This window comes from Scyliorhinus torazame, chromosome 2, assembly GCF_047496885.1.
Source record: "Scyliorhinus torazame isolate Kashiwa2021f chromosome 2, sScyTor2.1, whole genome shotgun sequence".
Classification (NCBI taxonomy): domain Eukaryota; kingdom Metazoa; phylum Chordata; class Chondrichthyes; order Carcharhiniformes; family Scyliorhinidae; genus Scyliorhinus; species Scyliorhinus torazame.
In genome coordinates this window covers 201,701,736-201,724,182 of record NC_092708.1, presented here as the reverse complement: position 1 = coordinate 201,724,182, position 22,447 = coordinate 201,701,736, and the positions used below count along the sequence as shown (strand labels likewise).

The window sequence follows — 22,447 nt, the reverse complement described above, 5'->3', positions numbered from 1 at the left end:
TCCGGGAGCCTTATGGTTTCAGCTTGGGCTTCACTCCTGGTCGGGCCTGGGAGGAGGACCGATCCTCCTGGGAAGGGGGCGGTCGCGGGGTGCGGTGGTGTTAGGAAGGGGGTGATTGGTGTCGGGGGGTGTGTGTGTTGCCGGCGGGCGCCAGATCTCGCAGGGAGACCGTGTCCTGTCGGCCGTCGGGGTACTCCACGTAAGCGTACTGCGGGTTCGCGTGAAGGAGGTGAACCCTTTCGACCAACGGGTCCGACTTGTGCGCCCACACATGTTTTCGGAGCAAGATGGGTCCTGGGGCCGCCAGCCAGGTCGGCAGCGACGTTCCAGAGGAGGACTTCCTGGGGAAGACAAGGAGGCGCTCATGAGGCGTTTGGTTAGTGCTAGTACACAGTAGTGACCGGATGGAGTGGAGAGCGTCCGGGAGGACCTCCTGCCACCGTGAAATCGGGAGGTCCCTCGACCGTAGGGCCAGTAGGATGGTCTTCCAGACCGTGCCGTTCTCCCTCTCTACTTGCCCGTTCCCCCGGGGGTTGTAGCTGGTCGTCCTGCTCGAGGCTATACCGTTGCTGAGCAGGAACTGGCGCAGCTCGTCACTCATGAAGGAGGACCCCCTGTCGCTGTGGACGTATGCGGGGCAACCGAACAGTGTGAATATGGTGTTCAGGGCTTTAATGACTGTGCACCATGTCAGGGCAGGGGATGGCGAATGGGAAGCGGGAGTACTCGTCCACCACATTAAGGAAGTATGTGTTGCGGTCGGTGGAGGGGAGGGGTCCTTTGAAATCCAGACTAAGGCGTTCAAAGGGGCGGGAAGCCTTAATCAGGTGCGCACCATCCGGCCTGAAAAAATGCGGTTTGCACTCTGCGCAGATGTGGCAGTTCCTTGTGACTGTACGGACCTCCTCCAAAGAGTATGGGAGGTTGCGGGACTTAATAAAGTGGTAGAACCGAGTGACCCCCGGGTGGCACAGGTCCTCGTGGAGGGTTTGGAGGCGGTTAATTTGTGCGTTGGCACATGTGCCGCGGGATAGGGCATCGGACGGCTCGTTCAGCTTTCCGGGACGATACAAGATCTCGTAGTTGAAGGTGGAGAGCTCGATCCTCCACCTTAAGATCTTGTCGTTTTTGATTTTGCCCCGCTGTGCATTATCGAACATGAAGGCTACCGACCGTTGGTCCGTGAGGAGAGTGAATCTCCTGCCGGCCAGGTAAAGCCTCCAATGTCGCACCGCTTCCACTATGGCTTGGGCTTCCTTTTCCACTGAGGAGTGGCGGATTTCTGAAGCGTGGAGGGTTCAGGAGAAAAAGGCCACGGGTCTGCCCGCTTGGTTAAGGGTGGTCGCTAGAGCTACGTCGGAGGCGTCGCTCTCGACCTGGAAGGGGAGGGACTCGTCGATGGCGCGCATCGTGGCCTTTGCGATATCCGCTTTGATGCGGCTGAAGGCCTGGCAAGCCTCTGTCGACAGAGGGAAGGTCGTGGTCTGTATTAGGGGGCGGGCCTTGTCTGCATACTGGGGGACCCACTGGGAGTAGTATGAAACGAACCCCAGGCAGCGTTTTAGGGCTTTTGAGCAGTGCGGGAGGGGAAATTCCATGAGGGAGCGCATACGTTCGGGGTCGGGGCCTATTATCCCATTGCGCACTACGTAGCCCAGGATGGCTAGCCGGTTGGTGCTAAAAACGCACTTGTCCTCGTTGTACGTGAGGTTCAAGGCTTTAGCGGTCTGGAGGAATTTTTGGAGGTTGGTGTCGTGGTCCTGCTGATCGTGGCCGCAGGTGGTTACATTGTCGAGATACGGGAACGTGGCCCGCAACCCGTGTTGATCAACCATTCGGTCCATCTCTCATTGGAAGACCGAGACCCCGTTTGTGACGCCAAATGGGACCCTTAGGAAATGGTATAATCGCCCGTCTGCCTCGAAGACTGTGTACTTGCGGTCACTTGGGCGGATGGGGAGCTGATGGTAGGCGGACTTGAGGTCCACGGTGGAGAAGACCTTATATTGGGCAATCCGATTGACCATGTCGGATATGCGGGGGAGAGGGTACGCGTCTAGTTGTGTGTACCTGTTGATGGTCTGGCTATAGTCTATGACCATCCTTTGCTTCTTCCCTGTCTTTACTACTACCACCTGTGCTCTCCAGGGACTATTGCTGGCCTGGATTATGCCTTCCTTTAGTAGCCGCTGGACTTCGGACCGAATGAAGGTCCGGTCCTGGGCGCTGTACCGTCTGCTCCTAGTGGCGACGGGTTTGCAATCCGGGGTGAGGTTTGCAAACAAGGATGGGGGCTGAACCTTGAGGGTTGCGAGGCCGCAGATAGTGAGTGGGGGTATTGGGCCGCCGAATTTGAAGGTTAGGCTCTGTAGATTGCACTGGAAGTCTAATCCCAGTAATGTGGGGGCGCAGAGTTGGGGAAGGACGTAGAGCCTGTAGTTTTTGAACTCCCTCCCTTGCACCGTTAGGGTAACTATGCAGAAGCCTCTGATCTGTACGGAGTGGGATCCTGCAGCTAGGGAAATCTTTTGTGCGCTGGGACGGATGGTCAAAGAACAGCGTCTTACCGTGTCGGGGTGGATAAAGCTCTCCGTGCTCCCGGAGTCGACCAGGCATGGTGTCTCGTGCCCGTTTATCAGCACCGTTGTCGTCGTCGTCTGGAGCGTCCGGGGCCGTGCTTGGTCCAGCGTCATTGAAGCCAGCCGTGGTTGTAATGGTTGAGCGTCTTCTTTGAACCCCGTGGAGCCGTCGACGCTGGGGTCCGTTGTTGCCGTCCAAGATGGCGTCGGGGGTGAACAAGATGGCTGCCCCATGCATCGCACATGTCTGGGGGGTCACAAGATGGCGGCGGGGGTGGACAAAATGGCCGCCCCCATGCGTCGTACAGGTCTGGGGTGGTCCAAGATGGCGGCGCCCCTCCTCCCCTCGTGGTGGCCGGGACCCAAAATGGCGGCGCCTGCGGGTCGCACATGGGGCGCTGGGGGGGTTGGGGAGCGTTAGGAACACGCAGGACTCCCTCTTCTCTGGGGACAGCGGTGGCCGGGACACAAAGTGGTAGCGCCGGCGGGTCATACATGGGGCGCGGGGGGGGGGGGGGGGGTTGGGGAGCGTAAAAGGCGTGCAGGGCTCCCTGTTCTCCGGGGAGAGCGGTGGTCGGGACCCAAGGTGGTTGCGCCTGCGGGTCGTACATGGGGCGCTGGGGGGGGTTGGGGAGCGTAAAAGGCGTGCAGGGCTCCCTGTTCTCCTGGGACCGCGGCGACCTCCCGGGACCGGCACACAGCCGCGAAATGGCCCTTTTTCCCGCAGCGCTTACAGATCGCTCCGCGGGCCGGGCAGCGCTGCCGGGGGTGTTTCGCCTGGCCGTAGAAATAGCAGCAGGCTCCCCCGGTGCGACTTGGCGTTTGAACCGCGCAAGCCTGTGGGGTGTCCGGGGGGGGGGGGGGGGGGGGGTTTGTCGCGACGGGTGCGTACAGAGCCCAATGGGCTGCCGCGCGGTCGGGGCCGTAGGCGCGGGTGTTTCGCGCGGCCACGTCTAGGGAGGCTGCTAGGGCCCGTGCCTCTGAGAGTCCTAGCGACTCTTTTTCTAAAAGTCTTTGGCGGATTTGGGAGGAGTTCGTACCTGCCACAAAAGCATCGCGCATTAACATGTCCGTGTGTTCATTTGCGTTCACCGGCGGGCAGCTGCAGGCCCGTCCCAGAATTAGTAGCGCGGCGTAGAATTCATCTATCGATTCTCCGGGACATTGCCGTCTCGTTGCGAGTTGATAGCGAGCGTAGATCTGGTTTACTGGGCGAACATAGAGACTTTTTAGTGCTGCGAACGCCGTCTGGAAATCCTCTGCGTCTTCGATGAGAGAGAAAATCTCCGTGCTTAACCTCGAGTGCAGGACCTGTAGTTTTTGGTCTTCTGTGACCCGGCCGGTGGCCGTTCTGAGGTAGGCCTCGAAACAAGTCTGCCAATGCTTGAAAGCTGCTGCTGCGTTCACTGCGTGAGGGCTGATCCTCAGGCATTCCGGGATGATCCTGAGCTCCATAGTCCTTTAGTCACGCTTAATAAATTGTAGCGCACAAAGACTCCGAGAGACGAATAGAGTGAAGTCGATGAGGCTTTATTAAGCGTGACTGTTCCCCCGCAGTTCAGTAGTAGACTGCCTGCGGGGGAGGACTCCTGGTTCTTATACTCCGCCTTCAGGGGGGAGCTAGAGGTCAACGGCCAACCAGGACCTGGGATCTGTCAGCCAATGACATCACGGCTTCACAGTCCCACATGACCCCTAATGCATACTACCACAAGGCTGAGATGAGATTCAATAAGAGGTGTTCAGTATCATGAGGGATCTGGACAGAACAGATAGAGAGAGACTGTCCTCACACATGAAAGGGTCGAGAGCAAGAGGGCATAGATTTAAATGGCTAAAAGAAGTAAAAGTGGCATGAAGAAAAATTTTATGCAGCAAGTGGTTCAGGTTTGGAAAGTACTGCCTGAGCGTGTGGTGGAGGCAGGTTCAACTGAAGCATTCAAGGGAATTAGTTATCTAAAAAGGAAGAATGTGCAGGGTTCTGGGGCAAAGGCAGGAGAATGTCATGAAGTGAATTGCTCATTCAGAGAACCAGTTTGGATATGATGAGCCAAATGGCCTCCATCTGCAGGGTAACATTTCAGTGATTCTCTGTGATTCTGAAGCTATAGTAAACTTCATTTATGCATATTAGAAAGTTCTGGTTGACAAAATAGAAAGATTTGCCCTAAAAAACAGAATTATTTGATTGAAATAACAAATCCTAAAGTAACTAGCCTTATTAAATCATCATTTACACCCTATTATATGCAGTTACTGTGCACTGAAACTACATACCAGGGGCGGGATTCTCTGACCCCCCACCAGGTCGGAGAATCGCCGTGGGCCGTCGTGAATCTCGCCCCCCCCGCCAAATTCTCCGAAGGGAGAAAAGTAGGCGGGCGTCAATCGCACCGCACGCTTCGGAGAATGGGACGGGTGGGCGCGAGGCAATGGATTTCGGGGCTGCCGATATGCCGATTTGGGGAGGGGGATATGGGAAGGGGGGATATGGGGTATATGGGGGGTGTGGGGGATATGGAGGGGATGGGGGATATGGAGGGGATGGGGGATATGGAGGGGATATGGGGGAGGGGGATATGGGGAGGGGGATATGGGATGGGGGGATATGGGGGAGGGGGGATATGGGGAGGGGGGATATGGGGGAGGAGGGATATGGGGGAGGAGGGATATGGGGGAGGGGGGATTTGGGGGAGGAGGGATATGGGGGAGGAGGGATATGGGGGAGGAGGGATATGGGGAGGGTGGATATGAGGGAGGGGGATATGGGGAGGGGGGATATGGGGGAGGGGGGATATGGGGGAGGGGGGATATGGATATCGGGCAGGGGTGGTGGCTCACCCTGGCTGCCCTGACAAGGTCGTTCACCTTCTTGTGGCACTGGGTGCCTGTCCGTGGTGTCAGGGCCACAGCGCTGACGTCCTCTGCCACCTCTCTCCACAGACGCCGGCTGTGGCGTGGGGCGACTCTGCGGCCGTGTCCGGGATACAGGGCCTCCCTCCTCTGCGTCCAGGACGCCTCAATGTCGCGGGACTGGAACCTCGGGGCTGAGCGGCTGGCGGCCATCCGGTCGGGTCTTGCGGTCGGGTGGGGGGAGCAGCCCGTCTTATGAGCCGTCACGCCGTGCATGATGCCGCACGGCGTGAACCACGTGAGCCAGTGCGAATAGCTTCACGTCGCTGCTAGCCCATTCCGGGCCGGAGACTTAGCGACGTTTGGGGCGGCGCGATGCAGATGGGATTCGCGCCGTTTTTGGCGCCAGTCGGCGGACATCGCGCCGATTACGGAGAATTTCGTCCCAGGTCTGTGATCGGGAATGTGCCTCCAGAAAGGGTGGTGGAAGCAGATTCAAGCAGAACTTCCAAAGGGAATTGGATATATCCTGAAAATCACAGGGTTATGGAGAAAGAACAGGGGAGTGGGATTAATTTGATTTGATTGATTTATTTTGATTTGATTTATTGTCACATGTACAGTGAAAAGTATTTTTCTGCGGCGAGGGAACGTACACAGTACGTACATAGTAGACAAAAGAATCAACAGAGAACATTGACAAATGGTACATCGACAAACAGTGATTGGTTACAGTGCGGAACAAGGGGCCAAACAAAGCAAATACATGCGCAAGAGCAGCATAATTAATTGGATATTTTGTCCAAAAAAATCAACATAGACACAACGGCAGTTCTTTCTGTGCTGTAAAATTCAATAAAACCTCCAAAGAAGACTGAGTCGCATCAAACTTGGATACGTATTCTTCTGTAAATCAAAGACTGTGGAGAAAGTTAGTACTAAAACAGGTATTTTCATTGTTCAGAGTTCCTTAAGTTATTTTGCCCCATTTGTTTTTTTTAGTAAATATTTTTATTAAAGTCTGCATTTTTACACTGCACAAGAAATGGATGAACGGTTATAATTTACAATTTACACAGTGTTCCTTTGCAACACCCTCCCCCCTCCACCTCCTGCTCCCCCACCCCCTTTCCTTTTCTGCAGTCTCCAGGTACAATCCTAGGCCCTTCCCTTCACCGTAGATGGTTTGTTCTGGTGTTTGTTTTACTCTTATCGCTTTGTGAGGGGCACGCTGGTCCTCGTAACGGTCTCTCTTTGGGGTCCCCTTACCGTGCGTGTGTACCCCCCCACCCCTCTCCCTGTTCTATCCGTTGTTGGCTTCGAATATTTCTTGGAACAGGCTGATGAATGGTTTTGTGGAAGCCTTCTTCTGACACTCAGATTGTATATTTGATCTTCTCCAGATGGAGAAATTTCGCCAGATCTGCCTGCCAGTCTGCAGCTGTGGGTGGTGCTGCTGATCGCCAGCCGAGCAGGCTTCTCCGCAGGCGATTAGGGAAGCAAATTCAAAAGCGAAGGCACTCTTCCCCATATGAAGTTCTGGCTGGGCCAATACCCTGAAAGCTGCTACTCTCGGGCACGACTCCATCCTCACCCCCACAACCTTGGACATCGCCTCGAAGAAGGTTGTCCAAAACCCGACAAGTCTAGGACAGGCCCAGAACATGTGGGCGTGGTTGACCAGGCCTCCCTGGCACCGTTCACATTTGTCCTCCATCTCTGGGAAGAACCTGCTCATTCGGGTTCTTGTCAGACATGCTCCGTGCACCACTTGAAGTGTATTAGGCTTAGCCTTGCACAGGAGGAGCTAGCCCCATTCAGTGCTTTGCTCCAGAGTCCCCACCCTATTTCCGTCCCTAATTCTTCCTCCCATTTCTCTCTTGTTCCATCCAGTGGGGAGTGTGTGTCCTCTCTAAAAGATATCCGTCTATGTCCCGCAGTTACCTTTTTCCAGACTGTCCGCGTCCATTAGTTCCTCCAACATTGTGTCTCTCGGGCCCCGAGGGTACCTCGTTGTCTACTTGGGGAGAAAGTTTTTGATCGGTAAACGTCGGAGTTCCTGTCCATTTGGTAGTTCTATCTGTCAGCTCTTCTAAGGTCGCACATCTGTCCCCTGTGTAGAAGTCCCTGACTGCTAGCGTCCCCCCGTCCTGTCTCCACTTCTTAAAGGTGGCGTCTAGCATAGCTGGTGGGAACCTGTAGTTGCTGCAAATGGGGGTCATGGTAGACACCTCAATTAAATCGAAGTGCTGCCTCATCTGGTCCCAGGTTCTAGTGTTGCTAATACCACTGGACTGCTTGAGTGTTCTGCCGGCGGGGATGGGAGCACTGTCATGGTGAGGGCTCAGAGGGCCGTTCCCGTGCAGGAGGACTCCTCCATTCTCACTCATTCCATGTTTGGTTTCTATTACCCATCCCCTCACTCTCGGCCGGGGCTGCCCAGTGGTAGTATTGAAAGTTCGGGAGGGCCAGTCCTCCCATGCTTCTGCTCCTTTGCAGTGTTGTCTTTGGAATTCTTGGATTTCCCCCCTCCCCCCACAAAAACACCACAATCATTTTGTCTATTTTTTGGAGAAAGGCCTTGGGAATGAAGATTGGTACAGATCTAAACAGGAAGAGGAACCTGGGCAGTACGTTCATCTTGATTGTCTGCACCCTTCCCACCAGGGAAAGTGAAACTGCATCACATCTCTGTGGGTCCTTTTTGACTTCCCCTGCCAGACTGGTCAGATTCCACTTGTGGATCCATGTCCAATTGTGGGCTATCTGGATCCCCAGGTAGGGGATTTTTTTTTCACGCAATTATAAATGGAAGAACATCCAGCTCTGCCCCTCGCCTGCTGGGGTTCACCGGAACAATCTCATTTTTGCCCAGGTGGAGTCTATAGCCCGAGAAGGCCCCAAACTCATCCAGAAGCTTCATGATTTTGCTCATGCTGTTTTGCGGGTCCGAGATGTAGAGGAATAGATTATCTGCATAGAGTGAGACTCTGTGCTCTCTGCCTCCTCTTTGGATGCCCTTCCAACCTCTAACGTTTCGCAGGGCAATTTTCCAGGGGTTCAATTGCCAGGGCCAAGAGGAGCGAGGACAGCGGGCATCCCTGCCTGGTGCCTTTGTGCAACTGGAAGTATTCAGAGCTGGTGATGTTGGTCCGAGCGCTCGTCTTGGGGCATTGTACAGGGGTTTCACCCATGAGGTGAACCCTGTCCCTAGCCCAAACTGCTCTAGTACCTCAATGAGGTATTTCTACTTGACTCTGTCAGAGGACTTTTCTGCATCCAGGGAGATGATCACCTCTGGTGTTCTCTCCCCGGATGGCGTCAGTATCACATTCAGCAGCCGCCTGATGTTCGCAGTTAGCTGTCTTCAATTGACAAAGTCTGCCTGGTCCTCTGCGACCTTCTCTGGTGCAGTTCTCCAATTTCTTGGCCAGAACTTTCGCGAGTATCTTCACGTCTACATTGAGTAGCGAAATGGGTCTGTGTGATCCACATTTCATCGGGTCTTTTTTCGGGAGGTATCAGTGATATGGTGGCCTGTGTAAGCGTTGGAGGCAGGGTGCCCCTCTCGAGTGAGTCTGCTAACATCTCCTGCAGGTACAGGGAGAGAGCCGGTGCAAATTTTTTGTAGAAGTTCCCCAGGAGCCAGTTGGGTCCCGGCGCATTCCCCGCCTGCATGGAGTTGATACTCTCCATGACCTCTCGCAGTTCTATTGGTGCTGCCAGATCCCTCCATCTGTCATCCCCCACGACTGGCATGTCCAGTCCATAGAGGAACCGTTTCATCCCCGAGTCCCCTTCGGGGAGGGGGGCTCAGAGGTGTAGAAGGCCTAAAATGCTTTGTTGACATTTTTTGGGTTTGGCTACTCTTCCACCTCTGCTGTTCTTTACCTGTGCTGTTTCCCTCGTGGTTGCCTGCTTTCTCAGCTGGTGAGCCGGCAGGTGGCTAGCCTTCTCTCCATGCTCATAAAAGGCCCCCGTGCCTTGGCGGAGTTGGTGCACTGCCTTCCAGGTGGATAGCAGGTTAAAGTCCATTTGTAACTTTTTCTTCTCCACCAGAAACTCTAAGGTCGGGGCCTCAGAGTACTGTCTGTTGAGCTCCAGAATGGTGTCAATCACTTGCTGCCTGGCCATCCTTTCTTCCCTGTCTATACAAGCCTTGTCGGCTATAATTTCTCCCCTAATCTGCGCCTTCATTTCCTCTCAGAACGTGGAAGGTTGTTCGTAATGTACTCGTCTATGACCTGTGATGTTTTCTGGTCGGCCAAGAGGGCCGTCTCCAACCTCACATCCATGTAATGTGGAGCGTGGTCAGAGATTACAATTGCGGACAATTCTGCCCTGACTATTTCTGGAAGCACCGTTTTCCCCACTACAAAGAAGTCAATGCGAGTGTAGACCTTGTGTATTAGTGAGAAGAATGAAAATTCCTTCTCACCTCGGTGCAGGAACAGCCATGGGCCCACTGCCCCCATCTGCTCCATGGACGTTCCCAGTTCCCTAGCCATGCCTGATGCTTTCCCTTTCTGGGGTTTGATCTGTTCGGCAGTGGGTCCTGTACACAGTTAAAGTCCCCCCTGGTCCCACTTCCCCTGTTCCCCTTTCTACCCCCCCAATCCCTGTGATTTCCCCCCCCCCCGCTTCCCCCACTCTCCCCGCCAGGGCTCCCTCCCTGCTGAGGGAAGTGCCGCGTCCCCCCTCTCTTTCATATCTCCTGGCGCTAGTTTTCTCCGCTAGTGAGGTGGCCCCCTCCCGGGGCTGATCTTTCCCTCTCCTTTTGCTCGATCCATTGCCGTCCTCTCGGTCTCCTCTTCACCCTTTCCTGCGCTCCGCTGCTCTCGCCTCTTCCTTCCTGTGAGCTAGTGCTCCTGCTCAAAGCAAGGCAGTACCGTCCCGCACAAAATTGTTCATGTCCGTAACTTTTCTTTTTTCTCCTTGTGTTTTCCTCATCGTTGCTTTGTCTGCCTTTTGTCCAGGCCATTCGCCCACACAAACCCATCCACCTCTGTCAGCGTGGTGAAATAATGTTCTTTCTTTAAATTTTTTAAATAATTTTTGTTTATAAATTTAGAGTACCCAATTATTTTTTTTTTCCAATTAAGGGGTAATTTAGTGTGGCCAATCCACCTACCCTGCACATCTTTGGGTTGTGGGGCTGAACCCCACGCAGACACGGGGAAAATGTGCAAACTCCACACCGACAGTGACCCAGGGCCAGGAGCCGAACCCAGGTCCTCAGCGCCGTAGTCCCAGTGCTAACCACTGCGCCACCGTGCTGCCCCGTGAAATAGTGTTGTTTATTCTGGAATGTCACCCAGAGCTAAGCTGGGAGTAACATCCCAAATTTTATTCCGTTCTTGTACAGTGCCGACTTCACGTGGCTAAACTCGGCCCTGCGCTTTCCAAGGCCTGCCACAATGTCTTGGTACACCCATATTCTGTGCCCTTCCCAACTGCTCGCTTTGGTCTGCCGAGCCCAACACAGGATCACCTCCCAATCCTGGTGCCTGTTTAACTTGCCGATTATCGCCCTTTGCTGCTCCCTGGCCTTGAGCTTTGGTCAGGGAGACCTGTGGGCCCTGTTGATGTCCGGTGGCTTAGGGAAGCTGTTATCTGGAGGAGAGCCACTTGATGTGCGACTGCTCAGCACATCCCCATCACCGCAAGTCATTATGCACCATTTGTAAGATCCAAGATCAAACTCATGGATTTGTTGTAAAAAGAGGAAATAGATAAGACTACAAACCTACATTGAATCACTCAGTCACTAACTACCGGCCCTCCTTGTCAACTGCCCTTTTCAAACATTGCTTTGGTGAAACCCTTTACATGTGGGCCTGGATTAAAAAATTGGTGACGAACAAACATGACATGCAGCACTGGATTTGAAAGTCTACACCTTCAAGGTGACTGGTGTATTAAAGGGTTTCTCATGATCCAGGAGTGGATCATGCGACTTTAAACTCCATTGATGTCAATAAAGAGTAATATCCTGAGTGGGACAGGAAAATAAGACTGATGTTCCACATAATCCCATAGCCCCCTGCCGACCAAATCACGCTAAAACTGCCCATCCCACCAACTGTTTCACTGGACCAAAGCAATGTATAATTTCTTGCTTCTTGAGTCTTTCCTCCTGCCTAGTTTTCAGACTTTAAATCTAAACTTACCACCACTACGTGCCGATTTATTTAATCTTCCCTTTTAAAACAGTGGTGTCCTGTTGTCTGGAACATGGCACTTACCTTTACCTATTTTTCCTCAGTATTATCTTTAAGCATTTCCTGCTCTGAAGGGTTAACCTCACCTGGATTCCATGCAGTTAGCCAAAGAAGACAGCCTCCTAACTCCCTGACATGATCATACTTGCAACTGGAGTTCCAGAGGCTCATGTTTGTAGCTAAATTCTGTATGACCAAAGTTAAAAAATTTCTGGTCTGTTATTCCAATTTAATATGGCGAATTTATGAAGAGGCTGGGGAAAAGTAAAAGCTTTCTTTGATGTTTCTTTGAATTAAGGCATTTTAATTTGAAACATTAATCCAATTAGTAGATAAGACACAACATTAATATACTGTGGCTGACAACAAATCCATCCAGCAGATATTCTTCAGGTGGTATATATTAAAAACAGAAAGACTTGCAATTTTATAGAATGGCAACCTTGGGATGTCCTAAAGCACTTTTAAGTGAAATGAAATATTATTCACTTATAGTCGCTGTTGTAATTGAGGAAATGTGGTCGCAAATTTACTTACAATGAGAGCCACAAACAGCAACACAATAATGTCCAAATTATCTGTTTATCATTTATTATATATATCACAGAATCATGGGCAGGATTTTCCACTCAACCTGCCGGAAAAGGCAGCCCACCATTGGCATGCGGTGGGATCTTCTGGTGCCACCATTGTAAAAGGGGTTTCCCGTTTAATGCTCGCTGCCAGGAAAGCAATGGCAGGGGTGCACCAGAGGATCCCACCAACGTGAACCGCCGGAAAATTATGGCCTATATTTTTATAGTGTGAGGTAAGGGGTCGATACTGGTTGGAATATTGGGGAGAGCTGGCAAACTATGGGAAGTGATGCTCCCATTCAGTGCTGGGGCCACTGTCATTCACAATTCACTAAGAAATAAGAGCAGAATTGGCAGGTCTTGTGTTCCATCAGGCCTACTCTTCATTCAATTATGTTTGAGTGATGTAATTAAAATTCTATTTGTATATGTACAAAAGGTGACCAATTATAGCCGATGGATCAACGGAGCTAAACTCTTACATTGATTTCACTTTCCTGTCATATCCTTTGAATCCAACAATCTTATCAATCTCAGTCTTGAATATACTCAAGAACTGAGTAGTCACACAGAGTGTTCTGGAGCAGAGAATTCCAAAGATTCATTGCTCTCTGAGTGAAGAAATTTCTCCTCATCTTAAACCTAAATGATTGACCTCCTATTATGAACTATGATCCGCAGGCAGGAGAAACAGCCTCTCAACATTTACCCTCTCGAGCACTCACAATTTTACACATTTCAATGAGATCACTTCATTCTTCAAAATTCCAAAAAACATAGATCCATTCTACTCAATCCCATCTGACATAAGTAGCCTTTCATCACAGTGATCAATCTTGTGAACTTTCATTGAATCTTCTCAAAGACAAGTCCTTGGGTAAGGAGACCAAGATTGTACACAGCACTCCAGGTAGTTTCACCCAAGTTCAAACACGTCGCAGCAAGACTTCCTTAACTATTACACTCCACACCCCTTGCAATAAATGCAAACAGATCATTTGCCTTCATAATTTGATTTTAAAATCCCTATTCTTGTTTTCAAATCCCTCTATGGCCATGCCCCTCCCTATCTCTGTAATTTCCTCCAAACTCACAACTTTTCAAGACATCTGCGCTTCTCTAATCCTGGTCACTTGTGCATTGGTGGTCGTGCCTTCTGTTGTCTCAGCCCCAAGCCACCAGAATGCCTTCCTTCCAACTCTTCACCTTTAAGGCATTCCTTAAAACCTATCTCTTTGATTAAGATTTTGGTCACCTGACCTAATATCTGCTTATGTTGCTTGGTGTCATGCTTTGCTTTAAATTATTCTATGAACCACTTGGGATGTTTCCTTACACTATAGGAGTTATATGAATATAAGTTGTAGCTGTAATTACATGCTGTGCCTGCAGATTGACTTTGAGAATTGTGTACAAGGACCTCCAAATCCCTCTGATTACCAACATTTACTAGTCTGCAACCATTAAAAAAAAAATCCACGTTTCCATTTGTCCTACCAAATTGGATAATTTCACACTTCCTCACAAAGAACAATACAGCACAGGAACAGGCCCTTCGGCCCTCCAAGCCTGTACCTGCACCTTAAGTTCTGTCATCTTCTTGTCCAATAACAACAAATCCATATTCTGTTGTATCCTTTTCACAACTATCTTCTGCAACTAGCTCTATATCCTGAGCAAATTTAGATATATTATACTTAGTCCCCTCATCCACAGCAATGATTGTAAAATAAAGTAAAATTTCAAAAGTTTCCAGATTACACCAAAAAGGGAAAATGTGATAAATACAAGAAGATGTTAATGAAATTACAGAATGGACATGGAACTAGCTACAGTGAATTAATTTGTCAGGTATGAGCCATTCTGGTAAGAGGCATTAGGAGGCTACATATTGCTTGGTAAGAGTTTAAATAGGGTGACGGAGAAAAGATACAGGGGATAGATGCACAAATCATAAAAAACATTGATGCAGGTTAATAGGGACATTGAAAAAGTAAACCAAGCACAAGGATTCATTTCTAGAGTGATGCAATTAAAAAACAGGGAAGTTATGTTTACTTGGAGAAATTCTCGGTTGGTCTAACTACACCTTAATTACTGTGTACAGTTTTTAAAAATACATTTAGAGTACCCAATTATTTTTTCCCAATTAAGGGAAATTTAGTGCCAATTTAGTGTGCCAATCCACCTAATGCACCTCTTTGGGTTGTGGGGGTGTGGCCCACGCAGACACAGGGAGAATGTGCAAACTCCACCTGGACAGTGAACGAGGGCCAGGATCAAACCTGGGTCCTCGGCGCCGTGAGGCAACAGTGCTAACCACTGTGCCGCCCTACATACGATGTTCAGTTCTGTTTTCTTCATTCTGCTAAGAATTGAACGGCACTGGAGAAGACGCAAAACAGGTTCACAAAGATGGTATCAAAATAGAGTCGCTATAATGTTCTTTAAGCTTATGAAAAAGTTTGATAAGGTGTGAGTGGAGAAAATGTTTCATTTGAGGAGGAGACCAAACCTTGAGGTCATAATTATGATAGTCACTAATAAATAGGGAATTTAGGAGAAAACTCTTTACCCAAAGAGGGGCAAGAATGTGCAACTTGCTATTGCAAGATAAATAGAATACTGCACAGACATTTACTAGTAAGCTAGATAGCACATAAAGGAGATAGGAATGCAAGGGAATGCTTATTTGGTTAGGTGAAGGTTGAGAGAAGGCATGTGGAATTGAACAGACGTTTTCTGTGCTGTAGACTTGATTCCCCTTCGTTTATTCATAACTGTGCTATGGGAGCATTGACAACCACTAAAGATGAAAGACGGGTTCCAAATTTAACATCTCATCCGAAAACTGACAGCTGAGTGCAGCACTCCCTCAGTACTGCACTTCAGTGGGATAATCACCTGGCAGCCACCTCAGGCTCAAAAACAATCACTATGTTAATTGTGATAATCCAAACATGGCACCACAATAAAGTGTGCAATTAAACAGCAAGTTTGTGCAAGCAACAGTTATTCTGCCAGTAGGTTTCCAACCAGACCCTCCCTCACAAGGCAAAAAAAACTACACAATCTCTGACTAGACACCAAACCATTTTTATAGACTGGAACAGTTATTTTGTCCAGAAATTTCTAAGTCTTTAAATTTTCTACTTCTGCATTTTAGAGCCATAGAGGTCTGCAGCTCAGAAAAGGTCCATTGTCTGCATCGGTCAAAAACAACCACCTATTCTAGTCCCATTTTTCAGCACTTGACCCATAGCCTTGTCTGCCTTGGCATCGCAAGTGCATATCTAAATACTTCTTAAATGTTATCAGGGTCTCTGTCTCCATCACCATTCAGGCAGTGAGTTCCAGACACCAACCACCCTCTGAGTGAAAACGTTTTTCCTCACATCCCCTCTAAACCTCTTGCCTCTCACCTTAAATCTATGCCCCCAGTCATTGATCCCTCCACCAAGGAGAAATGTTTCTTCCTGTCTACTCTATCAATGCCCTTCATAATTTCATAAATTATAGTTTGCTATCAAGTGTCAATAGCAGTCAAGCAATTATTCACATTGTTCCATGGTCCAAACTCTGCCCTAGTCCTGCATTTACACAGCATCTTTCATGACACAAGGATATCCCAAAGCACTTTCCAGTTGATGAAGTTTTGAAGTGCCGTCATTGTTTTAATGTAGGAAATGTGGCAGCCAATTTGGTCACCGTAAGCTCCTACAACCAGCAATGTAACAATGACCAGCGAATCTGTTCATCGGCCTCATCTGGCATACTCTGTCCAGTTCTGGGTCTCATACCTGAAGAAAGATGGAGAGAGTACATAGGAGATTCACAAGAATTCCAGGGATAAAGATACATTGGAGAGGTTGGGTCAGTTTTCCTTGGAAAAAAGAAGGCCGAGAGGAGACTTCATAGAGGGTACTCAAGATCCTGAGGGGTACGGTATAGTGAGAAACTGTTCCCATTCAAGAGAGCATCAAGAATTTGAGGCCATAGATTCAAAATATTTTGCAAAAGGAGTTAAAGTGAGGCTTCATTTGTTGGTATTCTCGAAAGATCATGAAGAGTGTTCGATGGTCCTGTCATGCCTTGGGTCTTCGAGCAACATTATCGGTATTATTATCCTGCAATTCTTGAATAATCCTGGACATTACTCCCTGGTGATTATTTGTTGTTGTCTTTTCTCCTGCAAGGGTGTGCGAGCTGTGAGCACAAGACAAGAACTGCCTGTCATTCTGTTCGAGCAAAAGCCATATTGAGCCGATTAAGTGAAATTAGTTGATTATGTGAAATATGGTTTGTGCACAGTTTTACTCCTTTCTTTTATTATAAGACATAGGAGCACAATTAGGCCATTCGGCCGTCGGGTCTACTTCGCCATTCGATCATAGCTGATATAATTCTCATCCCCATTCTCCTGCCTTCTCTCGAACCTATGATCCCCTTATCAATCAAGAACCTATTTTCTCTGTCTTAAAGGCATTCAGTGATTTGGCCCCCACAGCCTCCTACGACAATGAGTTCCACAGATTCACCACCCTCTGGCTGAAGAAATTCCTCCTCATCTCTGTTTTAAAGGATCGTCCCTTCAGTCTGAGGCTGTGTCCTCTGGTTCTAGGTGCTCCTGCTAGTGGAAGCATCCTCTCCACATTCACTCCAGCTAAGCCTCTCAGTATTCTATAAGTTTCAATGAGATTCCCCCTCATCCTTCTAAACTCCATCGAGTAATAATAATGTTTATTAGTGTCACAAGTAGGCTTACATTAACACTGCAAAGAAGTTACTGTGAAAAGCCCCTAGTCGCCATACTCTGGTGCCTGTTCAGGTACACTGAGGGGAAATTTAGAATGTCCAATTCACCTAATAGCATGTCTTTGGACTGTGGGAGGAAACCCAAACAGACACAGGGAGAACGTGCAGACTCTGCACAGAAGTGACCCAAGCCTGAAATCAAACCTGGGACCCATGGAGCTGTGAAGCAACAGTGCTAACCACTGTGCTACCATGCCGCCATACAGACCCAGAGTCCTCAACTGCTCCTCATATGACAAGTCCTTCATTCCGGGGATCATTCTAGTGAACTACCTCTGGACCCTTTTCAAGGCCAGCACATCCTTCCTTAGATACGGGACCCCAAACTGCTCACAATACACCAAATGGGGTCTGACCAGAGACTTATACAGACTCAGCAGTACATACATGCTCTTGTATTCTAGCCCTCTCATCATGAATGCCAACATTGTATTTGCCATCCTAACTGCCAACTGAACCTGCATGTTAACCTTAAGAGAATCCTGAACTAGGACTCCGAAATTCCTTTGTGTTTCTAATTTCCGAAGCACATCTCCTCTAAACTTTGCCACTGACACCGTAAACCTATGTCCCCTAGTAATTGACTCTTCCAACCTTGGAAATCCTCATGTCCTTTAATGAATCTGTGCTAACTCAGTCCTATTTTACCATGCACTTCTAAGTACTTCGCAATCTAAATCTTAAAAATAGACTCTAAAATCTGACCAACAACCAAAGTCAGGAAGCTGGATACTCCGCACCCCGATGCCGAAATCGCGACCAGCGCCAGGGCGGAGAATCCAGTTTGACACTGGAATCGGTCCCGGCGATTCTCCAGGCAGCGACAATCGGCGTCACCGGGGAGTACGCCGCGCCGCCGGGGCCCATTGCCAGAGGCCGGCTCTGACATTTTCCACCCCCGACCGACCGAGTTCCCGACGGCGCGGACCTAACCTGCTATTGCCGGTCGGGATGCTCACGTAGCGACTGCGGACTCAGTCCCTGGCCGCCCTGGTCGAGGGCGGGCAGATCGGAAACCAGGGGGGCCTTATAGGCGGCCGGGGAATTAATGTGCGGGGTTTGAGAGTCGGGGGCGCTGCCGATCGGGGTCTCCTTTGTGGGTCTATCTGAGCGGTCCGAGTCCGTCATGGAACACGGCGCGGCCGCTGGAGGCCGCCGCCGTGCGTGGCCTCTGACCCGGAAGTGCATGGGCCCTTATCTGCAGCAAAAGCTACGAGATTCACTCCGGGTCCCTGCTGGCCCCCTGCAGGGCCATGAATTTGTTTCTCTTTTTTGCTGGAATTTCAAGAGTAAAACTCGACCGTTTTGACGCCGGTGTGGGGACATCGTCTCAATAATGGTGAATCCAGCCCAGGCTATCCGGCCTATAATTTCCTGTCTTGTGCCTCCCTCCCTTCTTAAACAGGGCCATTTTCCAGTCCTCTGGGACCCTCCCTGCCTCCAGTGATTCCTGAAAGATCACCACAAATGCCTCCACAATCTCCTCAGCTATCTCTTTTAGAACCATGCATGGGGTGTAGTCTATCCAGTCCAGGTTCAGTTTATCCACCTTCAGACCTTTCAGTTTCCCCAGCATCTTCTCCCTAGTGCATGCCACTATACTCACCTCTGCCCCCTGATTCTCTTAAAGTTATGGTATGCCACTGGTGTCTTCCACTGTGAGATTTATGCAAAGTACCTATTCTGTTCCTCTGCCATTTCTTTGTTCCCTTATGTACTGTAATCCTTGTGATTATGGGAGGGGAGCGTTTTTTAGACACCCCTTATCTCATTTATAATGCAGGTGAGTGGAGCCACAGCAGGGTGGTGAGTGATTGGTTTGGCGTGGAGTTGGGTGGTAGGGTTAGTCAAATCCTTACTGAGATTGAGGATAGCCCCCCAGTTATAGCTAAACGTATTGGGTCTTTATTTTTGCTTTTTGCTGTTTTGAATTTCAGAATCTGTGTTTGGCTCCTTTGACGCCTGTGCAGACTATAAATCCTGGGAAAGACTGGGATCCTTCTGATTTTTCCTTGAGGTTGGAGTGTTTATTTTGATATTTTTTCATCAGGAATTCAATGGCGATGGATGCCGAGGCAGGTTTGATCAATCCTTGACTGATCTGTTGAAGATGGCGGTACATGCCTCTACATTGTTGGATCCCTTCTCTCAGGTGGGGGTAGATTTGATGAGGGAGTTAGGTGCCCTCCTCCAAGTGGTCTGATATGGTGGTTTCCTGAGTGTCCTCATTGTGATTGGGTTTTCCATTTGGAGGCATGTTTTTGTCTCTGTTGAGGCACCATTGATGTTTCCCTTAATATCCTTCTTGTGTTCGTGTGCAGTATGGGGCGGTGGCTAATATCCCTGGGTCAACTCGGGCCTTCTTCCCTTAGGGATTTTTTTCTTTTCCTCTTCATCAGGGCGAGCAGTATGCTGTCTTAAATCGTGGTCCAGTACAATCCCCCCACTCCTCCCCAGCAACGAAATATTGGGTGTCTTAATAATTCTGTAATCCTTCTTCTCTTCGGTGATAGGGTCTCCCCGGCTGGCGTTATCTTTTCTAGTGGTGGTGCACTGCCCTGGTGTGGTTAGGTAGGTGCAGGACCAGCTGGGGTATTGGTTTTGGGGTGTGCGGGAAGTCCCGGGGGTTATGATTCCTGTGCGTCAGAATGTTCTGGGCTAGGTCAGGTCTGGTGCTGTGGTTGGTATCCTGTTGTACCCTGGAGCTTGGGGTGTCCCTTCTCGAAGGCATTTATTAGGGACATTCTGAGAGGCTAAATTCTGCTTCTTCTATGCACAGGGGCCTGGCGTTGAGTCGAGTCCCATACTTTGGTTGATTTCCTGTTGCACCTCTAATGGTAGGGATGCTTTCTTGTTTGAATGATCAGCTTGTTCTCTTCATCACTACTGGGTGATGGTCGTGTATTGGGAGAATATTGTGGGGTCCTGATCCTTTATTATCCTGTGAGCCACTCCTGGCAGTTTAGTTCTCCTTCCTTTTTATTTTTCTTGGGCAGTGCTGACAGCACTGATCGTAATCTGTACATGTTTCTGCTGGCTCTCTTTGTAAATACGTATGGAATGATGTTGGTTCTGTACTGGGTCTGAGACTGGGATTATCCAGAGAATCCCTATAGTGCAGATGGAGGCCATTCGGGCCATCGAGTATGCATCAGCTCTCCGAAAGAGCACCCTACCTAGGCCCACTCACCTGCCCTATCACTGTAAGCCTGCACATTCATCATGGCAATCCATCTAACCTGCACATCTTTGGACTGTGGGAGGAAACCCACATAGACGCAGGATTAATGTGCAAACTTCACAGTCACCCAAGGCCGGAATCAAACCTGGGTCCCTGGTGCTATGAGGCAGCAGTGCTAACCACTGTGCCACCCTGTTGCGTTGTGATATATATGTAACATCCTTTTTGATTTGGAGTTCTTGTGTATTTTCATTGTATGTTTCCTTTTTTTAAGGAGTGGGTATAAAGAATCTGTGATTGGTTCATGCATGGGTGCAGATGGGTCTAGTATCGGGTCTAATATCCAAGGAGAGAAGGTTGCGGTGTGTTATCGGTGTCTCTGGCACTGCTGGAGGGGAGGGAGATATATATTGGTGCACGTCCGAACACAGCGTGAAAAATATATCCTAAATTCTCATAGCAATTGTGATCAATTGCTACATGGGAAGCAGAAACCATTTTACCATGTTTTCATGGCCTCATCCTGTTTCTCCTCTGTTCTTGGTTGGGCTGATAGAAGTATCAAGTTATGTCTAATGATTGTATTGAGCTAGTTATACTTCTATTCTCTTGTTCCCATCTGCACACATGTATGCTGAGGCTACTTTTTTGCTTGCTGTGCTGTATCATTTATGTTATTTTCTTGCATCCTTTGTTAAAATGTAAAATCTTAATAAATATACTTTTTTAAAAAAGGAATTGGACTGCTATCCGAAAACAAAGAATGCGCAAGGCTATGGGAATAAGGCAAGAGAGTGGGACTAAGTCAAATATTCCTTCAGAGAGCCAGTGCACACAAGATGGGCCGAATTGCCTCCTTCTACACTGTAAAGATTCTGTGATTCTTGTACTATTGATTTCGGGGGGGGGGGGGGGGGGGGGGGGGGGTGCTAAATATTTGCCAGGACACCAGGGATAAATTAACTACTCTTCTTTGAAATTGTCAACTTTCTTACCCACCCAAGAGGGAAAACAGCCTCAGCACACAAGAAAGGTGGCAGATTCTCTACCAGTGCAACATTTTCTTAATACTGCCCCTGCAACAATCTAGCACTCCCTCAACACTGTCCTTATTTATGTCCTCAAGCTGTGGTGAATGTATTGCTGCTACAATTCACCGCTGTATTGTATTGTATTATGTTGATGCCCATGTGGGCTCCGACATTTTCTTAATACTGACCCTGCGACAATCTAGCACTCCCTCAACACTGTCCTTATTTATGTCCTCAAGCTGTGGTGAATGTATTGCTGCTACAATTCACCGCTGTATTGTATTATGTTGATGCCCCTGTGGGCTCCGCCCCCTCAGGGGTGGTGTATAGATCTGCAGCCTGTAGGCAGCAATCAGTACAGAGCAGTCGCAGGCAGACACAGATCTAGCTTATTAAAACCACTGTTCACTTCTACTAATTGTCTCGTGAGAATTGGTGGTCGCATCGCAAGCCCTGCTCGACTTCAAGGTCGGCTGGAACACACAACGTTCCTGACCTAGAGGCAAGACTGCTACCCAATGAGCCACAGCTTGCATGGTAGGAGGAATGACAGCAGCAGGATAGCATGTTCAGAATGGAATGGCATGGGATGGAGAAGTATTGGAAAAGGGTTTTTCAGTTACTTAATTGCAGTGTCAATATAAGGCTACTTCTGACACTAACAGAGATTATTATTGTGGCGTTAAGAGGCACTCATTTTACCACTGTTGTTTCTGCGGGTCTGTGCTGATTAAAAATAAGTTGTTGTTGTCTTCCCCCATGCTGATGGCAAAACGAGTCTCGCGCATGCGCACGTTTATAGGGCGAGCGGAGTGGAAAGTGTGCGGGTGCGCACGCGCAGTGGACGGGCGGTTCCTTAGAGGACTAGAGCGTTCGTGACTCGTGGACTCACCAGAACTTACGCCTGACATGGGGCGCGTTTCGTTACATAATAATCTCATTGTTGTTGGGGTGGGTGGTTCGAACGCAAAACAAAATAAATCATCTGATACTGCCGGCACGTTGGAATCGATTCAACTGTGTCCGTACCTTTGCCACCTTCAAACCAATCTGGCCGCCCCGCTCGCGGGCACAGTACAGCCGTTCCTGACGCGAGCGAGCCCCTTCGCGGCCTCAGCCGGAAAGGCGCTACTCATGGCCTCGAGGGGGGAAGCATGCGCAGTGTCGGACGTCGGGAAGAAGGGAGCCAGCG

At 49.4% G+C, this 22,447-nt stretch overlaps 1 long non-coding RNA gene across 3 annotated transcripts; it reads right to left on the bottom strand.

The window, feature by feature from the left end:
* Window positions 1–5,390: 5,390 nt before the first annotated feature.
* LOC140395239 (uncharacterized) lies at window positions 5,391–22,406 on the bottom strand. 3 transcript variants are annotated; one of them, XR_011936141.1, is made up of 3 exons: window positions 22,148–22,406; window positions 7,377–7,452; window positions 5,391–6,352 (listed from the first exon to the last, which is right to left on the bottom strand). It is a non-coding gene; the product is annotated as an uncharacterized lncRNA (long non-coding RNA). The 3 variants fall into 3 exon arrangements; XR_011936142.1 differs by having other exon boundaries at window positions 22,285–22,406; XR_011936140.1 differs by having other exon boundaries at window positions 7,377–7,449; window positions 22,285–22,406.
* Window positions 22,407–22,447: the final 41 nt, after the last annotated feature.